Source organism: Grus americana, chromosome 15 (genome assembly GCF_028858705.1).
Source record: "Grus americana isolate bGruAme1 chromosome 15, bGruAme1.mat, whole genome shotgun sequence".
Taxonomy (NCBI): Eukaryota; Metazoa; Chordata; class Aves; order Gruiformes; family Gruidae; genus Grus; species Grus americana.
In genome coordinates, this window is record NC_072866.1 from 5,890,517 (window position 1) to 5,902,520 (window position 12,004).

At 45.3% G+C, this 12,004-nt stretch overlaps 1 long non-coding RNA gene across 1 annotated transcript in view; it reads left to right on the plus strand.

Moving 5' to 3' along the window:
- The first annotated feature begins 9,772 nt into the window (after positions 1 to 9,772).
- Positions 9,773 to 12,004, plus strand: part of LOC129213389 (uncharacterized) — a 43,010-nt gene continuing 40,778 nt past the window's right edge. Inside the window, exon 1 of the long non-coding RNA XR_008579429.1 lies at positions 9,773 to 11,021. This is a non-coding gene — a long non-coding RNA (uncharacterized LOC129213389). The remainder of the gene's footprint in view (positions 11,022 to 12,004) is intronic.

A 12,004-nucleotide genomic window follows, 5' to 3' on the forward strand; every position in this document is an offset into this window, starting at 1 on the left:
AGGAGTGACGCAGATGCTGTTAGGGCACATCTACGTCACAGCACGCTGCACAGCCACCTCGGCCGGTTTGAGATGGTGAAACCAGTCGTGCAGCTGCTGGCAGGGTAGCTGCAGCTCGGTCATGTTGGAGTTGCGTCACGTATGATGCTGCGCTGGCCTGTGTGCTGTCACCCGCCCACACGTGGCCACGCGCTGTGTCTGCTCCCTGCTGAGCCCGTGGCAATAAGGGCAACACAGCTCACACAGGCTCGTTGGTGGCCACTGAAGTGCCTTATTCTGGTTTTTCATTACCTTTTACCACTTAAAGGCTCCAAAATCTCTGCATTCAGAGAGAGTGGTGCTGCTTTTCCACCAGTGCAGAAGCGATGCAAAAGATGGAAGGCCCATGCTGCTTTTCTCCAGCCTTCATCTCCAGTCTAACTTAAATCTCTGCTTCTCACTCAGCAGACTGAAACGTGTTGCAGCCATCCCCAAGCAGAAGTTTTCAGACCGAGCACAGGATGCATTACCAGCACCGGTACGTATAGCCCACCCCAACAGGCACGCTCAACTGATGCGGTGTGGGGCTGTTTGTGCTGCTGCAGGGTTTACAGCACGCCGCAGAGCGGAGGGGCTCAGCTGCAGAGCTTGCTGCGCCTGGCAGCACCGGCTTCACGCTGCACTGCAAAGCCACTTGACACCACATGCTGCAGCTATTTGGAACTGAGGTCCATATATTCCTGCATCTTATTATATATATATGTACACATATATAAATGGGAATCATTCCTCTGTTAAATCTAAGTCAACAATTTCTTTCCTCCTACAAACCATTAGTGTCCCAGCAGATCATGTAACAAATTCATCTTTATCATTCAGTTAATCGTTTCCCTAAAATCAGTGAGCAGTGAAATCTTCCGACCTATTGACTGATGTATAATGTCGTATTAGTAGATAGCGAATTACAAGAGCTGCCGTGCGCTTTGGTACTGCTGCTGAATTTGTGCTACAGGGAACTCTTTCAGGGTTAGTGTCTTAGCCTGTGTGTTATATGCAAGAGCAGCGTGTAAAGGTCTGGGGGTGAAGGACTTCTGTGTAGTTAAAGCTCAAACAGAGAAGAAACAAAATGTCTTCTGTTTTCCTCACCCCAGACCATCCGTTTTAGATAGAGAAGAGCAATATGCTGCGATGTGACAGACTGCTAGAATCAACAGCTGAACTTTTAAATAATACAGAAATGACTAAGAGACTCAACTACTGACTCTGTTGGTGGCAGTGATGGATGTTGGGACAGGGCTTTGGGCTCATCTCACCTGAGGTTTGGCAATTATTCCTTGAGATGGGACACCAGCCCCCCTGGGTTCGCTCTGCAGGGAGCAGAGAGGGAAGTGCACATCTGGGGTGTTATTCAGCCCACCTCAAAAGTTCCTCTCTTTGTAGCGTGAGGGATGCAGTGTGTGGGCTGTGGACATTTAACACTTCAAATTAATGTTTGATGTATAGGTGGGATGCATATGTGCTTAGCTATGCAATCAATTTTTCAACCCCCTGCCTGTGATCTGCTGATGTGAAAGGCTTAGTTATAAGCTGTGCTTGTTTTGGCTACAAATAATGCTTTGGGCTACCCAAAATTATATAGCTTTAATATAGCGGTTGGCAATAGCTGAAACTCCTCTAGCTGCTTTTTCTAAAGACAGTGTAGGAAGCAGAAAAAGCAGAAGAGGAAACCCATAGAATAAAATGTCCCTGTGGTATTTTTTTCTATTAAAAACCTACCAAAAGTTGCAGTGGTATGTTGAGACAAAGGGCTGAGCCCTCGATGTCGTCCAAGGGAAACAGCACTGAAAACTCTATTAATCTCGCTGTATTGCATCGGCCTTTTAGTGGCTCCCATCTTTTCCCTCATTTCTGTGCTGTGTGGTGTCACGTCAGCCTGGGGGAAGGGTGGGCAGCGCAAGTCCCGGCTCTTGATTTCGGTTCAGATGTTTGAGGCACACAAGTAACACATGGAGAGGCACCATCACGGCAAATACAAATCTTGTCTCTGTGCTGGGCTTCTCCACACCACCAAAATGTTGGCTTTGCTCTGCTGTTGATTTGCTCCTTTGAGGAGCCACTACACCCTTAACCTCCATCTTCTGGCTCCGCAGCCCTCCATTGCAAGACAGGGTTTGCTCATTCCTCTGTTTTCTTGCTGCTAGCTCCATGCTGCACATCAGGGAGCTCGGAGCTGGTCAAAGCTGGTGGTGGAGGAAGAGACGCAGCTCTTTGGCCTGATTTTTCTCACCCGCTTTGCTATGGAGCGGACTTTGGGCAGGGAAGCAGTGCCTTTCTGTGCTGCTCACATATCACTCCTGACAGCAGGAGGAAGGTGCTCCTCTTTGGCTCCGTGACTGTGTTTTGTCTGTCATCTGGAGAAACTTCCCTTGACGGGAGGTAGGGGCGGCTGATCCACCAGGCACGTCCCATCCCCAGTTCCTGCTCTGCTTCCTTCTCCGGTGCTGAGCCATTACATCTCTCCCCACCAGGAGGAGGACTGAGACTGGCAAATCTGATGGGCTGCAGCTGAGCAGATGTCTCTCAGCTAGAAATCATGCCAGGGGAGGATTCACCTGAGCTTCACTAGACAAAATTTTAAGTTTCAGTGAAGGTCAGGGTGCACATCTATGGCATCTGCCTGTGAACTAATGATGGAAGAGGAGAGAAAAGCCTGATAGCTTCTGAAACCCCCTGCAGCCTGGGGGCTGAGCGCACAGGACCCCGCTGCTCCCGGGTGGATGGGCAGCTGCGGGATATGAGGCTGCGTCACGCTGTCAGAGGTGGAATATAGGGAAGAAAACATTTATTGCCCTTTTTAGATGGGAAAGAACAACAAATTTACTTCTCGCTTTCACATGGTAAGTAATGGGTGCAGAAGGTCCTGGGCACAACATTTTGTGTGCGTTTTGAGACAAGTGGCAAGAACTAGAAACTTCTGCTAATTTTGGCCTGGTACAAGTTAAAAAAAGCTCAAAAGGAGTTAGGAAAACAAGTTAATCCTCATCACTGTTTGGCCGATGCCCTGTATTGCTGCTGAGACTCAGGCACGGTGCTTTGTGCTGACATGAGCTGAGGTTCCCAGGAGCAGCAGCACTAGCCAAACACTCCTCAAAGTACAGCGGAAGGGCAAGGTAAGCTAGAAGATGTTCATTCCTTTGACTAGCATGAGTTTTTGTTAGGGCTGGTTTTGGCTGAGGGTGCTAATTCACCACATTGCTCTGCAGAAGGGATCCTCATGCACAGCGTAGAAAAAGCATCTCTTTGCAATTCTACCCTGTAACTTTCGCAACAAAATAAGGCCTGGTTTTTAAAAGCTTAAAATGTGGAGAGCATCAAATAGTAGCAATTCAAATATGAGATGACATGGTATTTATTTATTGAGAAATTCCAGAGAACACAGCTGGACTCTCTTCAGAGCTGCACAGTGAAGGACAAGGGGCCGTGAGCAGTTTGCAGCAAGTGAAATTCCAGTCAGATAGGAAAAATGTTCTCACTGCGAGAGCAGTCAGACTCTGACACAGGGGCCTGGGGAGGTGGTGCAACCTCCATCCTTGGAGACAATCAAAGCTTAACTGGCCACAGCCCCGGGCAACCTGATCTGAGAGTGAAGTCAGCCCTACCGTGAGCCGGGGCTGGAGTGGGGACGTCCTGCCATCCTCAACCATTCTCTGCTTCTGTGACTTACAGGAGCAAAATCTCTGTTATTGTTAAGCTCTCATTTTATGGATCTAATTTTATCATGAAAATACATTGCTTCATGAGCAGTGGTATCTCTGAGCATTCATTATTCAGAGAAAGTTTGTCTTCCAATTACACAAGATCATAAGAAGAAAAGTGACTGGTTTGTCAGAACTGCAGAGCTAAAATAAGCTGTAGCAAGCACATTTCCTTGGCATGGAGCTGGTGTCTCTAATTAGAAAAGCTCTGGAGAGTTAATCTGCTTGGGTAGTGAGACCTATTGCTTCTTCCCGCAGCACGCGAGATGGCTGGAGCTGAGCATCGTAAAAAAAGGTCTGGAGGCTGGGCTTCAGATAATGAATATCTCTTGTTTGGGAACTTTATGTACGCATGAATTTCCCAAACATTAGGTTTGGTGTGCTCCTGTCAAACGGCTGAAGTGCAGCGGGGCTGGGAATTGACTTAGATGTAAATTCTTGTTGTTAATAAACAAAAAAAGGGATGAAACTCCTAATCTCTGGAAAGCAGTTACTGCAGAGAATGGAGCAAGTCTCTTAGCGTCTAGCTGGGTGAAGGAAGTGTCCTCAACAGGCATGAAGTACAGCAGCTGCTTGGAAGTGCCTGAGATGGGGCTGGTTTCTTGTGTGGGGAAACCATGCCCCCACCCTTACGGGTGTATCAGCAGTAGGAGGGGGAATAGGTTGTGATAATTAGCTGAAACAAGCCTCTTCTGGGCTGATAACCTCACCCACGCTGCTAAACAGATAGCTTCAATATTTACTGAAATATCAAGGTTATCTTCCGCTCTCATGCTAATGCTCTCCAGAGCAGGGGGAGCAACTAATCAGAGTTACAGCAATCAGTCAGGTTTTCCTTGACACATGATGAGTTTAATTATTTTGCAGTTCACTCCACGTTCTTGTTAGCCATGATGATGTTTATTCTGGGAGGCTTTTCTGCCTGAGGTGGTAGAAGGGTTTTAATTTCAGACAGGAGCTGACCAAGTTGGGTATTTGGCCCGGACTCCAAATTTCAAGTGTTTCTGTGAAGCCCTGGTTGGCTTTATCAGACTTTATCAGTCCCGGTTCCTCTTCTGAGATATTATCACATATGACAGTTTTGACGTGGATACTGATGTACTAGAGTTGACTGATGAAGCCATTGGACAAAAATAACTTGCATTTATTACTCATTTGAACGAAGCCGCTTGATTTAAAAGCAAAAGCCTTATCTGACTTAGCCAGCATACCCCAGTTTATCTCCTCCCAGCAAAACTTCTAAACCTCACTCCCGCTGAGCAGTTCACGAGCTAAAGATGTATGAACGCACCTTTCAGGCGGGCGGCTGGTGAAGAAGGGGCCGAGCGCACTGTTGCTGCAGTGGCTCTCGTTTGGGTTCTGCCACGCCACGTTCAACGCGTGCTGGCGTACGTCCCCGGCACGGCTGTGCCGCTCTCTGGGACTTCACACCACCTTCCTGGCGAGGCGGGCAGCTCCCTCGTGAGCGCTCAACAGCCATTTAGCAGATTAGCATCGGCTTAGACCTCACACTTACTGAGTTATTAGTTAGTGAAAGCTTGGCAGGACTCTCTCAGGTTTCAGGCAGCTGAGAGTTTACTCTCTGATGGATGCTCTTCTGCCCAGTTGCACCTGGATAGAGCCAATGTTATCTTCTTTCATTTTAATATTCGCAGTTACTTACATGTAACTTCTTTTTAATTGCATATTCTCACATCTGGATTGCTAAAAATTTGCACCTTACCCATCTCAAGCTCTGCAAATAATATAAAAAGTGCTGCTGTAGGATTTTTTTTTTGTCTCTACTGTCAATCTACCCATTTCCTTTGAAAGCTACAAGAAATATTTTTATTGTTGCAGGTAAACTCCCTGGGAACATGCAATTGATTATTCAAACCTCATGGTGCTGCTGCAGAGATTTGTGTGGCTGACTCTGATTCCCTGATAGCCTGTCTCATGCTTGTGTCCCCTAATGCAGCTGATAGCATTAAGTCACGCAGTTAATCACGCAAAAGAAATTGCTCCTCTTTATCCAAAGACCTGATGACTTTATCCGACAGAGAGGGTCTCTAACAGAATGAGACAAGGAGAAGTAGATGAGATAAGAAACATCCACAGGATTCAATATGCGGTGGAGTAGGACCGCTTTTAAGGGCTTAAAATTTGGAATACAAAAATGTACCGAATGATCTATTGACAAAACCAGCCTCCTGACTGGCACTTTATTATTGCAATTTCTGTATTAAGAAGCCAAAGATCAAGAATAAATTAAGTCAAGGTAATGACTGTTAATTTAAACGTGGAGAGTGAGCTCAGCTCGTGCGCAGGCTGTTCAGGCACTCGAGTACAGCACGGAGCACAGTAACTCCATAGAGGAGGCAGCTGGCAAAGATGGGCGCAAAGTCCCACGTTATCTATGCGTGCATGGGTTTCCGTATATTACTTCCATCAGTGGTAATGAGGAATTAAAACATGATCCCCTAATGCATGAAAAGAAAGTCTTCACAGGGCTGGGTACACCCAGGTAATGGTTATCCTGAAAAAATTAACTGAATTACAGGAGGCTCGGGAGGGAGCATAATCCCTCCTCCTTTTCTTGCTCCCTCATTATAACAACGATCTGTGCAAAACCAATTTGACTATTACATCACTCCTACCAAAATAAACCAAACCCATTTACAAGTATCCCTGTAGGATTTGCCGCAAGCAGATGTGCGAGTGCTGCGTGGCTTCCGGTGCTGTGGAGTTTAATTTGCATCCTCCCATTACCTGCCTACTTTGCCCTGTGGGGCTGTTCTCTCCGACACACGGTATTTCTGCGTTCCCGGAGAACGGCAGCAGGCAGAACGGGGCGCGCTCCCTCCGAGGAGGCAATGTCAGTGTGCTTTTCTCATCCTTAGGCTTTAAGAGATGGTCCCTTGAGGAGCCTTACACGGATGGCATGCAAAACTGTGCCATACGAGACGGGCCCCGGTCTGATCTCTGCCGTGCTCTCGTGAATTTCTAACAACTCTGCGACAGAGAAATCGTTCTAAGGTTTTGCTAGCGAAGGCGCAATAGAAATCTCTCCCACCGGGAGCAGAAGCGTTGCATAGGCGTTTGCCTCCCGCACCGCGGCTGTTTGAAGTTTGGCTGTCTTGCAAAGGTCTATTGGTTTTGTTTTCAACGTTACGGGCAGATAAAAAAGGTAAGGAATAAAGTATTTTCAACAGATGGGTGAGGTTCTCTGGAGCAGTAAGCCCCCCAGGGAAACGGAGAAACAGAAATCGCGTTCCTTTTATGCGTGCTGCACCACAGAAGGTGTAAAGAACGTACAAGTGTTTTACATGCCCGGGTTAATATTTTGCTTTAGACTTTGGTGAACAATAACGTTAGTTCTAGAAGTTAATCAAGGTTGTGTGGAATAAGGGCCTGCAGGCTAAACATGGACTAAAATAAACAAGAGTGTTATAGGAAATTGCATAGCATTTTTTCTGGCAGATGTTTATGCATCTTCCTCTCCATTTAGAAAAGATCTTACTTGCAATCAGCTAGTAAAGCCATTGTACACATGTCTCGAGTAACCAGCAGAGCAATTGTAAGAGAAACCACCATTTTAGGGATAATCTACTTAGTTTTAATTGATTGTATAACTTCCTTGTGTTAAGGAAAGACAAGTTTTACTCCTTGAAAAGAGTATATCCTGCTAGACAAAAGAATACAGAAAATGCTCAATTGTTGCTGAGACACTAGTAAAATTATTATTGGATTTGAATATCTGGCGCCTATAATGGCAAGTTGTGGATTCAGGTGCTGCAGAGGTAGAAACGAGCCGTGAAGGCTTTCAGCAGCACAGCACCACACCGATGCGCGTCGGGTCTCCAGCTTTGTTACGTATCCGCGTGTCTCTGATAACAAAGCTGGTAAGGGTCTATGAGAAATGCCAGAATTTAGAGTGAGGAGGGCTCCTCGGTCATATCCGCGCCTTAGTCTGGGCTAGGATGGTTTAGAGCATCTCAGCAGGTTGCTGTTTGGTTGTTGAACGCTTCCTAAAGCAAAAAGAAACGAGTCTGAATTTATCATAGTGCATGACATTAGCAGCAGCTAGAGCTGCTCAGTGCCGGGGGCATCGTGCAGGATGTCATGCCGGCATCCTGGAATTTATTGCCCACCTTTTGTCACATGTTAGAAGCCAGCTGAAGGTGAGCTGGCACCATGTGAAATGGTGTGCTGGCCAGGTAATCCGTTTAATGTATATTTTAGCTGTTGTGGGATTGATCTTTCCTGGTGCGGGCTGAACACCATACTCTGAGTTTACACCAGGTCCAGTTCATGTTGCGAGAGATTTGTGCTCTGTAATGTGTCACGTCCTCCTTGAAGGACTGCCAGGGCCTTCATCTACATTACTTGACATCTTGCATTCCACTCTCTATTGCATTTGTTTTCTAACAAATTTCGTTTATTTAGCTCAAGACAAGCCCACACTAAAAAGAATTGATTTGGAGCTCCCCAAAGTCAAGTGCTGCTTGCATCCATTGATGTTTGAGGCTCATCTCTCTCATTTGCTGTAATTGCTACAGAAAGCAGGATGTGATAATGCTTCACATCATAGAATCATAGAATGGTTTGGGTTGGAAGGGACCTCAAAGATCATCTAGTTCCAACCCCCCTGCTGCGGGCAGGGACACCCTACACTAGACCACGTTGCCCAAAGCCCCATCCAACCTGGTCTTAAACACTTCCAGGGATGGGGCATCCACAAGAAGATTATTAAAAAACCAAACAACCAACCAAACAAGAAAAACCAATGAAACCCCCCCAAAACCACAAAAGCACAGTGGAGCAGGCTGTGGCTAGAAATGTGTCAGAATTACACAGAATTTTCCTGCGAGTTTGCAAATGCTGACTTTCTTCTTACTTCTTGCAGTTTCTCGCTCCATGTTCACGGTGCCTTTCCATCCCCTGGTGATGAGCCACGGCACAGGAAATCCAGCTGGGTGGTGTGTCCCACATGGTCCTTCCCCAGCTCATTCCTCCCAGGCAGACCGGGAACACCCCGATGCTGGAATGTTACTGTTTTCCCGGTGGTTGGGGCCTTCTGTACCTTTTCGTTGCCACTTCTGTTCAACTCTGAAAGCGGTAAGATTCGATTCTGCTGTTACCTTTTTTTCCCTGGGGGACTGCTCTCTTGCTCCTGGGCTGTTCCTCACTTATTTCTTTGGACTATATCCACCATTCAAGGCGAGTGCTGTCTTTGCCCTGAAAGCAGTAGTTTAAGAGATGTTCTGTGGGCTGTGCTCACTCCTTCCTTGTCGGACTGATCAAAGACCTTTTCTTTCCTGGTACGAATCCAATGCTGTCGACCACAAGTGCTCTGACCATGGAGAACATGGAAGTGATTGCAGGCGTAGCTGGCTCCTATGCTGCGACCGTGATCTGCTTTGTCATCCTTTCTTTGCTGGTTGACTTCAGGTGCAAAGGCGTGATGTTTATGTAAAGCACACCTTGCTGTTCCAGCACAACCTCTGGGTAATGCTGGTCATCGTTTCTGCATTATTTGCTATAAACGCTTTCACAATAGTTTATGTAAAACACCTTACGTAGTAAATGAATGGTCACATTATATAACTGATGCATGAAAACAGTCATTGTCAATGCCCAGGAAAAAACATAATTTTCTGCTAAAAATAGATGTGTGACACCTCATGACTTACTAACTGGGACTTGGTCAGGGTGTATTATGTTGACTTCCAATGTGGTGCCTATTAGTTTTAAGTCATAACCTATTTTTGGACTTAGGAGAGTTTTGCAAACAGAAAGCTATGTCGCACTGTTTCCATTGGGTAAATATTTTAGTAATACCGTAACATATGTTGTAATCGGATGGTTAGGAATTTTCTTCAGAGAACACGACCTGCTTGTCAGCTGGCTAAGGACTGCCCCCCCCTCCCCCCCCCCCAGTTTGTGGGAATTCAGGGACAGTTTGAGGAAATTTTCAAAGAAAATTTTCAGCATCTAGATAATTGGATATTATTAATATTAAATTGATCTATTGAGGATAAATAAAAATACCCTGATAATAAGTTATCTTATATAATACCACAAATACATCTACGGGCTATTTGGTGACTAAGTGGGCTTTCTGTCCTCTGTTCAGGGAAAGGCCCAGATAATTTATTTTCCTAAATCTTCTCTCCTCCACGCTTTCCCATCTGCCTTATTTATTAACGTAACTAAAGTGAAGTTCAGTCTAGTCTTCTACAATGGCTATGCATAGTCGCAAAGCTTTTACTGATAGCATTGTCGTGTTAGTTATACTACCATGGTATCGCTGAAGATTATCTTACAGTATTTCTTTTATTACATAATGCACACAAGCTAAGGCAGCTATGATTCAACCCCTGTGCTATAAGTAATTCTTCTGTGGATTGCACGTAACGAGCATGCACAAACTGCTAAACCAGCCCAAGTCATAAGCAAAATCTAATTTAAGAGAAGAAGGGATAAAGGACGAGCGTTCGCAATACACTTGCAAGCAGAGAGAAGGGGACATCGCCAGGTCGGCTCCTTGTTCTGTGAGCCAAGCGATGGCTGCTCACCCTGCCAGGCTTTGAGGTTCTCTCTTTAAGGAAGGATGCTTCGCCAAAGTAGTCAACTCCTTTCTCTGCCAGTGCCCGTCATTCCAGTCAAACCATTCCTGCTCTTGAGCTCGGTTCCTGGGTTGCTGGTGCTGTGTTGCTGCCGGGTGGCAGTGGCCCTGCAGGTTAGGAGTAGCAACAGAGTCTGGATGTAACCTTTGCTTTTCTTTGACATATACAGATGCCAGATACCAAACAGAAATTTTCAAAGGGTTTTAGCCAAAACACCAGCCTGAGGACTCCCCTCAGCTCCAGTCACAGCCTCCTGTGTTGAAGTTTGGCTTGCTTGAGGATGATTGCATGGGCATTGGTGTAGCAAAAACCCATCGGGATTAGTGAAGAATTAGCAATAAATTGTTCCAGGAGTGGCAGAATTAGTGAAGCTAATTCTATTAGCTTATTTGCTTCTGGATTTATTCATTTATTTATCTATCCTTACATCGCTGCAGTATTCCTTAGTTACGTATTGATGTTTCTTTGACCCCTCCATGCAATACCTCTCAGGCCTCTCTATATCCTCACGTACCTTCTCTATTCCCTCCCTCTCCCTGTGCCCAGCCGTGCAACTATTTATATCCGCTCTCCATTTCTGTGAAACGAGGTGAACAGGTCTCACACCACATTGCTACTGCCTTTCCAAGTGGGGACATTTGTTTGAGTCCTTCCTGGCCAGAGACTGTTCACAAAACAGGTATGACTTTAACATCTCTGAAACCACTATGTCTTCATTAATTTAAGTTGAAATTGGCCAGCGGGCTCAAAACTTATCAGAGTGGACAAACAGGCTGGCAGCCCAAGTACATTGACTTTACTGTCTTGGGAAATGAGGCTAAAAATAATAGTATATTTATTTCTGGAAGAATGAAATTGGGTTTGATCTACCAATCTCTTTAGCTAATAAGGGTAATGGAAATGAGATTACGCTGGCTGATTTATTGTTCCTGGTGGTTATTAATTATTGAGTTTTTCTTTTGAGTAATTAAAAAAGAATTTTTCCTGCTTTAAGTGAGTGCACTAGATCTCATTAATCTCAAGCTTTTTAAATATATTCTTAACCTGGAGACCCCGAGAAAATGCTGGTTTTCCTTATAACTTTCCTTTGTTTGCAATGTAAGAGCATGAAGCTAATCTTACAAAGACTTCTTTGAAGCTTTCCGTGTTTCTGTGAACGTGTAAGTCCTATTTATGCCTTGGCTTTTTATTTGCATTGCTTTCCTCCATTTCTATCCTTTACTGATCTGTAGTCCTCAGCAGAATCAGTCATGACTAATTTTAAACTCACAGGTATAAAATGAAAACTGGATTATTTTAACCACAAACTTTAGTTTCCCTAGGAGAGACCTTAAGAGGGAGGCACAGGTAGCTGTGGCGATTTTAGGGGTAGCCCAGCTTATTGCTCCAAGTGAATATTGTGGAGGCAGTTTTCTGCCATGGAAGAGCTAGCCGAGCCAGAACGCCGCTATGGGTTACTGCTGACATAAGCGCAGTCCGACAGCAGCAGCATGACGGCTTTTAAAAACAGGACTTCTTGCCATTTTGTATTCTTGTCAGTATGTCACAAATGTCATAAGGTCAGATTTGTTTTTCCTACCATTTTTCTCTTCTGGTTATTGCCTTCATCAAAGGAATAAATTAATTTTGGTGGTGGGGGATTTCATCCTTGCAATGACAGGA